General features: G+C 39.5%; 1 protein-coding gene across 2 annotated transcripts in view; it reads left to right on the top strand.

The window, feature by feature from the left end:
- The first annotated feature begins 341 nt into the window (after positions 1 to 341).
- NPY2R (neuropeptide Y receptor Y2) overlaps positions 342 to 9,091 on the top strand; it is a 104,847-nt gene continuing 96,097 nt past the window's right edge. Inside the window, exon 1 of one of the 2 annotated variants that reach the window (XM_056562165.1) lies at positions 342 to 667. The gene's annotated coding sequence lies outside the window, so the exon portion shown is untranslated. The remainder of the gene's footprint in view (positions 668 to 9,091) is intronic. The other variant, XM_056562145.1, reaches the window with a different exon arrangement.

Raw genomic sequence — 9,091 nt, 5'->3', positions numbered from 1 at the left:
ACAGAAAATAGAGTTTAATGTTTAAATATTGACATAGAGAAGGAAATGAATATTTCAAGTTATTAAACATTAATGGTAAAACAATTAAAGGGAAATAAATCCTCAAATATTTGTTTACCTACATTTCTTTTTCAGGTGTTGAAAACTAAAGCCAAAATATTCTTCCATTCATGTACCAGCCCTAACTATACAGCCAAAAGTTACAGAAAATATGCAGTGCAGAGGGGAAAAAAAAGAAAAGAGGTCTGTTAAGGAAAGAAGGGGTTAATGCAGACAATGAGGTGACTTAATGGAAACACAGCACAATGATCAGGAAGGGACAACAATTCCAGGAGAATGAAAGGTGCAGAACACCTCCAGGTTCCGGGGACTTCCAGGAGGCTCCTCACCTTGCAGGGGCAGGGAGGAGGAGTGACTGGCAGCAGCAGCCTGTGCATTGACTGGCTCCTTCCTCTAGTCCCTGACTCCCAAGGACTTTAATTAGCAGCTCTGGGAGCAGAGGAGCAGATCAGACTGGAGGAGGCAGCCTCCTTTCCCATCTTCAGCTCTATATATCAGTGCATGGACTGAACTAATGCATCCTATAGCTGGAGAAGGTGCCCCAGGAGAATGTGGACTCTGCTGCCTGCAGAATAAAGGAGACTTTTCTACAACACACAAGAAAGCTGTAAGTTGTGTGCTGTATTTGATATCATTGTTATTTACTGGAGATTTAGGTGATAGACTAGCAGATGTCACTATTGCCAACAGCAGAATGAGAGGTCAGAGACTGAATGCAGGGTTATTGAGGGCTGCACCCATCTGGTTCTACAAGCAGCTCTTTATATTATGTCAATATTGTTTTCCATTACAAAGTCATATACATAGTAACCTATAGTGGTCACTGCCAGATACCCTGTGCAGCTTACTTAAGGAAACATCACATGAAGTCCACTCTTTTCTCTGTATTCTTTTCATGTTGTACACTATATGAACTTGTACATTAAGTTTCTCCATTAGCAGCATAATGGCTTAAAAAAAAAAAGTCAAATAAAATACATTTGCTTTTTAGTATAACATGCTTTCCTAACACCATAGGCAGAGGATAGATATTTTGTCACAGATGCCATTTCTGTAGTATGTTCCTTCTGATTAGTGTTGCTCACGAATATTCGCAATTCGAATATTATTCGCGAATATCGCATATTCGCGAATTCGCGAATTTCGCGAATATAGCGCTATATATTCGTAATTACGAATATTCGTTTTTTTTTATTTCACAGTACACATCACAGTGATCACCCCTCTGCTTCCAGCTTGTGTGGTGTAAAGAAGGCTCTAATACTACTGTGTGAGACTGGCGTGCGAAAATTCGCATATACGAAAATTCGCATATGCTAATTTTCGCATATGCTAATTTTCGCATATGCTAATTTTCGCATATGCGAATTTTCGCGTGTTCTAATTTTGCATGTTAATATTCGCATATGTTAATTTTCGCATACGCGAATGTTCGCATATGCGAAAATAAAACGAGACTATAACGAGTATGCGAATATTCGCGAATATTCGCGAATATATGACGAATATTCGTCCATATATTCGCGAATATTCGCGAATTCGAATATGGCCTATGCCGCTCAACACTACTTCTGATCAGAATGTATACTATGGATAATGCTACAACTTGCAAGTTTCTCTGCTGCTCTTGTTACCTTAGAGAGGATTGAGGGACAATAAACATTTTTGACATAAACTCAAAGGCAGTATTTATTCAGGAAATCTAGGAATAGGGAATAACGGCAATGTATCAATGTATGCACACAGGGTTATGCATAACAGTATCCAAATAACAGTTTTATTTATCAATAAAAATGTCAGATGGGTAAATATCCTAGTTATATATGCAACATTTAATTATCATAGTAGCAGTAAAAATGATAGAAAAAGTATGTGACTAAAGTCTTAAAATTTGACCATAATCTACATCCTACAAGGATGAACAAGAGAGGGTACTGCACTTGTTCATCTTCAGTGCATCCTATAAGGATGTGTATATATATATATATATATATATATATATATATATATATATATATACACATCATTGCGAGAGGGTACTGCACTTGTTTATCATCAGTGCGTCCTATAACCTATTTAACATATAAGTAATGGCCAGACATTAGCTTACAATGCCATTAGTGTAGGTTTATGATTGTTCATGGTTAATTTACTATAGAAAATCAACAGACTCCTGTCAATAGCATTAGGATGCTGCTAGATCGGAGCTCTAAGAAGTACGTATAGAACAAAGTAGATGTTATCAATATAATTATTACAAGGGGTATAGATATCTGATTTGGTGTATGTATATTTATTTATTTATGCCTTACTTTAAATCACTCCACATATTTACTTTATGTATGTATATATGATGCGCAAAGAGATCTGTTTTCACTTATATCTACTTAGAATATGCCCTACAGATGAGGTGATCACGGGGCATCTATATATCTATCTTCAAATAATATGTGCCCATTGTTGGTGGAAAGTTCTTTTTAATGGAATCCTATACCAAACTGGCCTGAGTGATCTAGAGTCATATTTTGATGGCCAGAACAAAATAATATTAATGCTTACACAGAAATATAGAATCCCTTCCCCCTTCATACACCCATACCCCTTCCCTTCACCTCCTTTGTTGAGCGTGATGGACATGTGTCTTTTTTTCAACAGTACTAACTATGTAACTGTGTATAGGGATACTTACAAAGCCTACTCTGTGTTCCTACAATACGTGTCCATAGGATCTGCACTGTGATCCTTTCCTTGTTGTGCTGCTTCTGTATGTATACAGTCCTGCCACCTTTATCTAATCTCTATTTCTCACATCATTATCAGCAGCAGCAGCAACAGCAGCAGCAGAAGCACGGTGCTATGTATAACCCCTTCCTAGCTGTGCTGCTGGTGTTTCTTTCATTTCTGCTTAAATAGCACCTTAAAAAGCCAGAGCATCAGTAAAACCGTCTCCCCACTTATCATCTTTAGTACTTTATTGTGGGAATCATCCCCTGCAAAGTACCAGAAAGCCCAATGCACTTTAACTTAGGTGTAGGTCCTGTGCTGTGATTGGACAGGCAACTAAGGGAGGAAGTTACCATGGGTGAACTACTAGCAAACAGCTCAGCTCTGTTCCGTCCCCTTAATTTGGAGAAATTTTTGAAATAGCTTTGTACCATAGAGGCGATTATCAGTAACTCAAAACCATGGAACTTTTTTTTAATCCCCTGAAATGACAGGTAGACTTTAAATTGTTAAGCCAGCTGGTAGGAAAAGTTGCCTCAGCTGTCCTGCTGAGTTGGACATCTAGGAGACCCCCATTAGTGGCTCCAGTCAGCATTTCCAAAAGTATCATTGAAAGTATTGATTAGATTGAAGAGGCTGGGAGAGAAAACCCCTTCTTGCTCTACAATCCTGGTCAAAACCAAATAAAAAAAAACATTAACAGAACCATGTTGTAGCCTTGAACTCTGGATTAAGGGGCTACATAAAAATACCATAAGAAGTAACTTTTGGGAACATTACATAGATGTCAAAATTACACCTCATTGTACCTTTAAAGGGCACCATATAAATTACAAACATGTCGCTAATATGGGGGTACATTTTTTTAAATGGGCTGCCAATGGGTACTGGTTGGGAACCATTGATTCAAGGAAATACTAAAAGGAGTTCCCCAAGGATTCAGTATTATTTTTGTATTAAAATTAAACAGTTTTTCATTTAAACCCATTACCTAAAATGTCTATCTGCATAGTTTTGCTATGGCACCCCCTTCTGTTGTTTTGACATCCTTTCAGAATGTCCACCTAATGTGTTCAGTGCTGAGAAGCTGCCTTGTAGTTCACTGATTCCTGCAGGAATAGCAGGAATCACTTTGGCAAAGGTGAATTAGAAAGTGGAAATCGAGCATGTACATCCTCCAGTACTGGACACATTCAGTGGACATTTTTAGAAGAAACTAAAACAACAACAGGTGGCTCCATAACAAATATGTTACAGCAACATCTCATGGATGAGAATTTATTTTAATGACTTAAATGACAATGAAATATAATTTTTTTTACAGGGACAACACCTTTAATATTAAACACTAATACTACAAAATACTTAACATTTTAGCAGATGCTTCTACATTCTTCTTCTCTTCCTTGAGACTATTCTGCCTCAGATGGAAAATACAACTAAGCTGTGAGAAATATATGAAGAATTCTTCTCTATATGTCCCAGGAGATCAGCCATTTCATAGCACAATTTTTCCTTCTCAATTATTATGGGAATGTTTATGTGCTTAAGATAACGCTTGTTCATGTGCCCTTTATTGGCATATGGGCATCACAGAAAGGAGTCCCCTAATTTAGACTCTATATTATCCAGAGTAGAAGGCCACCAGCATGGCCTGGCCATTTCAACGTTCTCCATCAAAAACTGATTGATAAAGGTTTTAGCAGACAGAACATTGGGATACTCTTACTACGTGGGGGCTGCATTTAAATGGGGCATGTCTTCATATCATTGAAATCCTAACTGCGTAGTGAAACAAGGGTTTGGATTTTTATAGCAGAGGAATAAAGCCACAATCTCCGTATGAGTTTAAAAGGAAATGAATCACTACAGAATTGTACAGTTGTTACTAATTGTTACACGTTATATACCTATACTTTGTGTGTATAGGGAAATCGGCACTGTAAAATGACTTCTAGTCACAAATGGGTGCTCGGATCCTTGGGTTCAGACTCCAAAACCGTCCATCATACATCAAATAGTAAAAAGCGTCACTCCAAAAATGGCGAAAAAAATGTGTCTTTTATTCACCCGTCAGGTTACAAAATGCCACGTTTCAGCCTCACCATGAGGCCTCTCTCAAGCTTAGGCTTGAGAAAGGCCTCATGATGAGGCTGAAATGTTACATTTTGTAACCTGATGGGTGAATAAAAGACACATTTTTTCACCATTTTTGGAGTGACGCTTTTTACTATTTGATACCTATACTTTGCATCATTGTTGCATTCAATCAGCACTGCCCTATGTTTGCGGTGTCCACACTGATCTACAGAATAGATAATTCAGGCAAAAGTCACATGGGATCAATTACTAATATTACATTTATGTGAAATACTTGAAATTCACCAGAACACCCAATCAGACAAGACTTAATGTCACATTGTACTAAGTTTGAGATTTATTACTGGTACAATGGTACAAGGCGCACGTAAATCCAATGTTCATGATTGTACCCTTCAATATCCACAATCACAAACAGGGCATTATGCTATTTAATGCTACATCTGTCATAAAGAAAAGCTGAAAAGCTTACACCATTTTATATCATTTGGGAAGGACTGGACAGTATTACAAATTGAGATTTCATTAACATGCCATTTGCTGTCAGCTGCTTGGATTAAAAACCAGGGCGCCAGTCACTAATGTCTCCTCTCCGAACAGCTATTACAATATAGAAAAATGACTCTCTTGGATTGTTCCGTAAAAGAACATTTTCCTGCCAGATAACAGATCATTAAAAAGTTTCTCAATTAGTCAGTAAATATGTTGTTCCCATTGCATGGTTTATTTGTCAGAAATCCAATAACAGTTAAAATAAATGGTTAGCCTTTTGTGCACAACACTTTTCAGTATGGTATGAGGTGGCTTGTTATGTAGTAGGATGTATCAAGCATATTCTATCTGGCTGCATTGTCATTGCAATGGAATACCTCTTGTGAAACCTCATAGAACTTTAAAGGGGTACTCCACCCCTAGACATCTTATCCCCTATCCAAAGTATAGGGGATATGATATCTGATCGTGGGGGTCCCGCCACTGGGGGGGTCCCACCACCGGGTGTTCGTTTAGAGCGTCGGGTACAGCGCCGGAGCCTCGTGACGTCATGGCCACGCCCCTCAATGCAAGTCTATGGGAGGGGCGTGGCAGGCCATCACGCCCCCTTCCATAGACTTGCATTGAGGGGGCGTGGCCGTGGCCTTGGCCGACAAGGAGTGAATAAAATTTGCTTCGTGCACCGGATGTCTGGGGTGCCGCAGCCAAGATCACGGGGGTCCCACAGCATCAGACATCGTATACCCTATCCTTTGGAAAGCGGATAAAATGCCTAGGGGTGGAGTACCCCTTTAACCACAGATAAGACTTTGTTTCCATTGCACTGAGAGTTTATGTTTAATGGGACCATTTAAAATGGTCCACCATGTGTATTTGCCAGATGTAATTTCATATACAGCTGCTTGTGTGCCACTTCTTTTCTTTTGCATACATTGAACTTAAAGTGTAGTTTGGGGTAACTGTCTCATTTGACATTTAAAGAGACTCTGTTACCAGATGTAGGCTGACATGGACTCTAATCCAAACCTTATATTAGTTTTCTTTTTAGGGGCCATACTTTTTTTTTAACATTTTTGATTATCACCAGGGAGTGGTGAGCGCATGCATGATAATTCATGGGCTACAGCTCTGGACCACCCACCCACCAGTGTTCTATTCATGCACAGTGTTGACAGAACACTGTTGCTCCTTGGTGGGTGGGTGGGTGGTGCTCAATGGTGGGTGGTGCTCCCTCACTCTGCTACAAACAGCCGAGACCAGTTCGGTGTGTGATTGGCTGTGATTGGATGAGGCTGCATACACTCCATTTAGCTCTCTGAACTCTGGTCTACACTCTATACACTGTGCTGATCTGAGGTCCCATCTGCATTTCCTAACTTGTGTCTCTGCCAAGCTGCTACAGAAGACAATCTGCAAGCAGGACTGCAGGTAGGACCAGGAGGAGGACTCCTGGTGACCCAACATTTTGGTTTAATTTAACATAAAAAGTTACAAAGTTTTATTGAGTATATTAGAAAGGTAATATAGATGAATAGATGAATCAAATAGATGAATCTATAATATATTAATATATATATATATATATATATATATGTATGAATAAATAAAATATATACATTTTTATCAGGTACCAGGTACCATTTAACATAAATATGGCACAAGAAACTACAAGAAAAAAAACGTGCTTTCAAATGCTCAACCCTAAATGCAGTTGTGCATTTATACTGGGGGATCAGATCCTGCTCTTGTGGTCCATTCCTAAGGGCAATCCCGAGCATAAACTGGGTGATGGGTGATGCATGCAGCAGACTACAAGTGCCGCAATGGCCTCCTACACCAGATAGATGGTGTGAATGTGTAACATATAGAGTAATACATAAATTTAGGTGCTCTACTGTGGTAGATGTAAACAATGACATATGGCTAACCCTTAAACTGATGTTAAAATTGAGACATTAGCCAGTATATCCTAATATGAAGGAAATACCTGAGCCCGCACACCAACACTAACACTAACATACCTGTGCTGTATGGGCAATACCAGGGGCCAGTGGGCAATTAAAGCAGCATTAGGTCTGACTCACAGCCTGCTCCCAGGTTACCTGCAGTGTGACTAAGCACGCATACAATGGGAGGATTTATGTATTTTTACAGTTGGAAAAAATGTATGTATTAAAAAGAAACTAGCATAGTGTTTAGATCAGGGTAACCGTCCTTAGATGTATGCTGCCTTTAGATGGAACCTAAATCTGGTAAAAGATTCTATAGGAACTGGTTTTTAATCTGCTTTTGCCCAGGCAGCATTTTTTATTAATATATTCTCTAGAGATGAGCGAACCTACAGTAAATTCGATTTGTCACGAACTTCTCGGCTCGGCAGTTGATTACTTATCCTGCATAAATTAGTTCAGCCTTCAGGTGCTCCAGTGGGCTGGAAAAGGTGGATACATTCCTAGGAAAGAGTCTCCTAGGACTGTATCCACCTTTTCCAGCCCACCGGAGCACCTGAAAGCTGAACTAATTTATGCAGGAAAAGTCATCAACTGCCGAGCCGAGAAGTTTGTGACGAATCGAATTTACTGTAAATTCGCTCATCTCTAATATTCTCATCAAGGTGGTAAATAAATAAAAAAATATAAGCTATATATACAAACATGTATAGCTCCAGTCTCCTCCTCGCCTAGCTTCCTGTGCTGTGATCAATACATTAGCCAATCACTGGCTCAGATAAGACACAACTGTGGCTGAGTGGTAATGTGATGCATTCACCCCAGCACTGTGAAGTGAAGTGTGGTGGTAAATGGACGCTGCAATAACACTGGCTATGGGTGGGTCAAAAACAGTAAGTACATTTTTTTTTTAAAGGGGTACTCCGGTAGAACTCCGGTTAAACAACTGGTGGCAAAAAGTTAACCAGATTTGTAAATGACTTCTATTAAAAAAATCTTAATCCTTCCAGTACTTATTAGCTGCTGAATACTACAGAGGACATTGTTTTCTTTTTGGAACACAAAGCTCTCTGCTGACAACACGAGCACAGTGCTCTCTGCTGATATATCTGTCCATTTTAAGAACTGTCCAGATTAGGAGAATCGTTAATTTCTAACGATAATTTGTTTTCCCTTAGTCCTAACAGTAGCACAGATGGGGTATTCCACCCCCCGCGAACTGGTAGGACAGATGGAAGTTTTATTGAACCTAATTAAACAATCAGTAAGACACACCCACAACCCCCTGTATAAGTAAGAGGGTCATCCTCTGCCTCATTGTGTAGTAACAAGAAGAACTAAAGGTAAATAATAGAAGAAAATAACTTAACTAGGGAGGGAAAGTTGTGCTACTGTTAGGACTAAGGGAAAACAAATTATCGTTAGAAATTAACGATTCCCTTACGTCCTAACCAGTAGCACAGATGGGGAAATGGCAAGCAGAAACCCTATGAGGGAGGGCTCTCATGCCTGACGGCAGATAATACTGTCCGTCCAAATGAGGAAAAATCGGCCAATCTACTGTCAAGTCTGTAGTGGGTGATAAATGTGGAGAGTGAACTCCAGGAAGCAGCTTTGCATATATGTTCCAAGGGAACAAGACTCCTTTCCGCAAAGGAGGTAGATACAGACCTGGTGGAATGAGCTTTTACAAACTCAGGAGGCTCCTTACCTTGGGATACCATGGCAATACGAATGGCATCTTTTACCCATCTACTGATGGAGGG

The sequence above is a fragment of the Hyla sarda genome, chromosome 1 (assembly GCF_029499605.1).
Source record: "Hyla sarda isolate aHylSar1 chromosome 1, aHylSar1.hap1, whole genome shotgun sequence".
NCBI classification, from domain to species: Eukaryota; Metazoa; Chordata; class Amphibia; order Anura; family Hylidae; genus Hyla; species Hyla sarda.
Note: the sequence above shows the minus strand (reverse complement) of the source record. Positions and strands in the feature narration are given on the sequence as shown.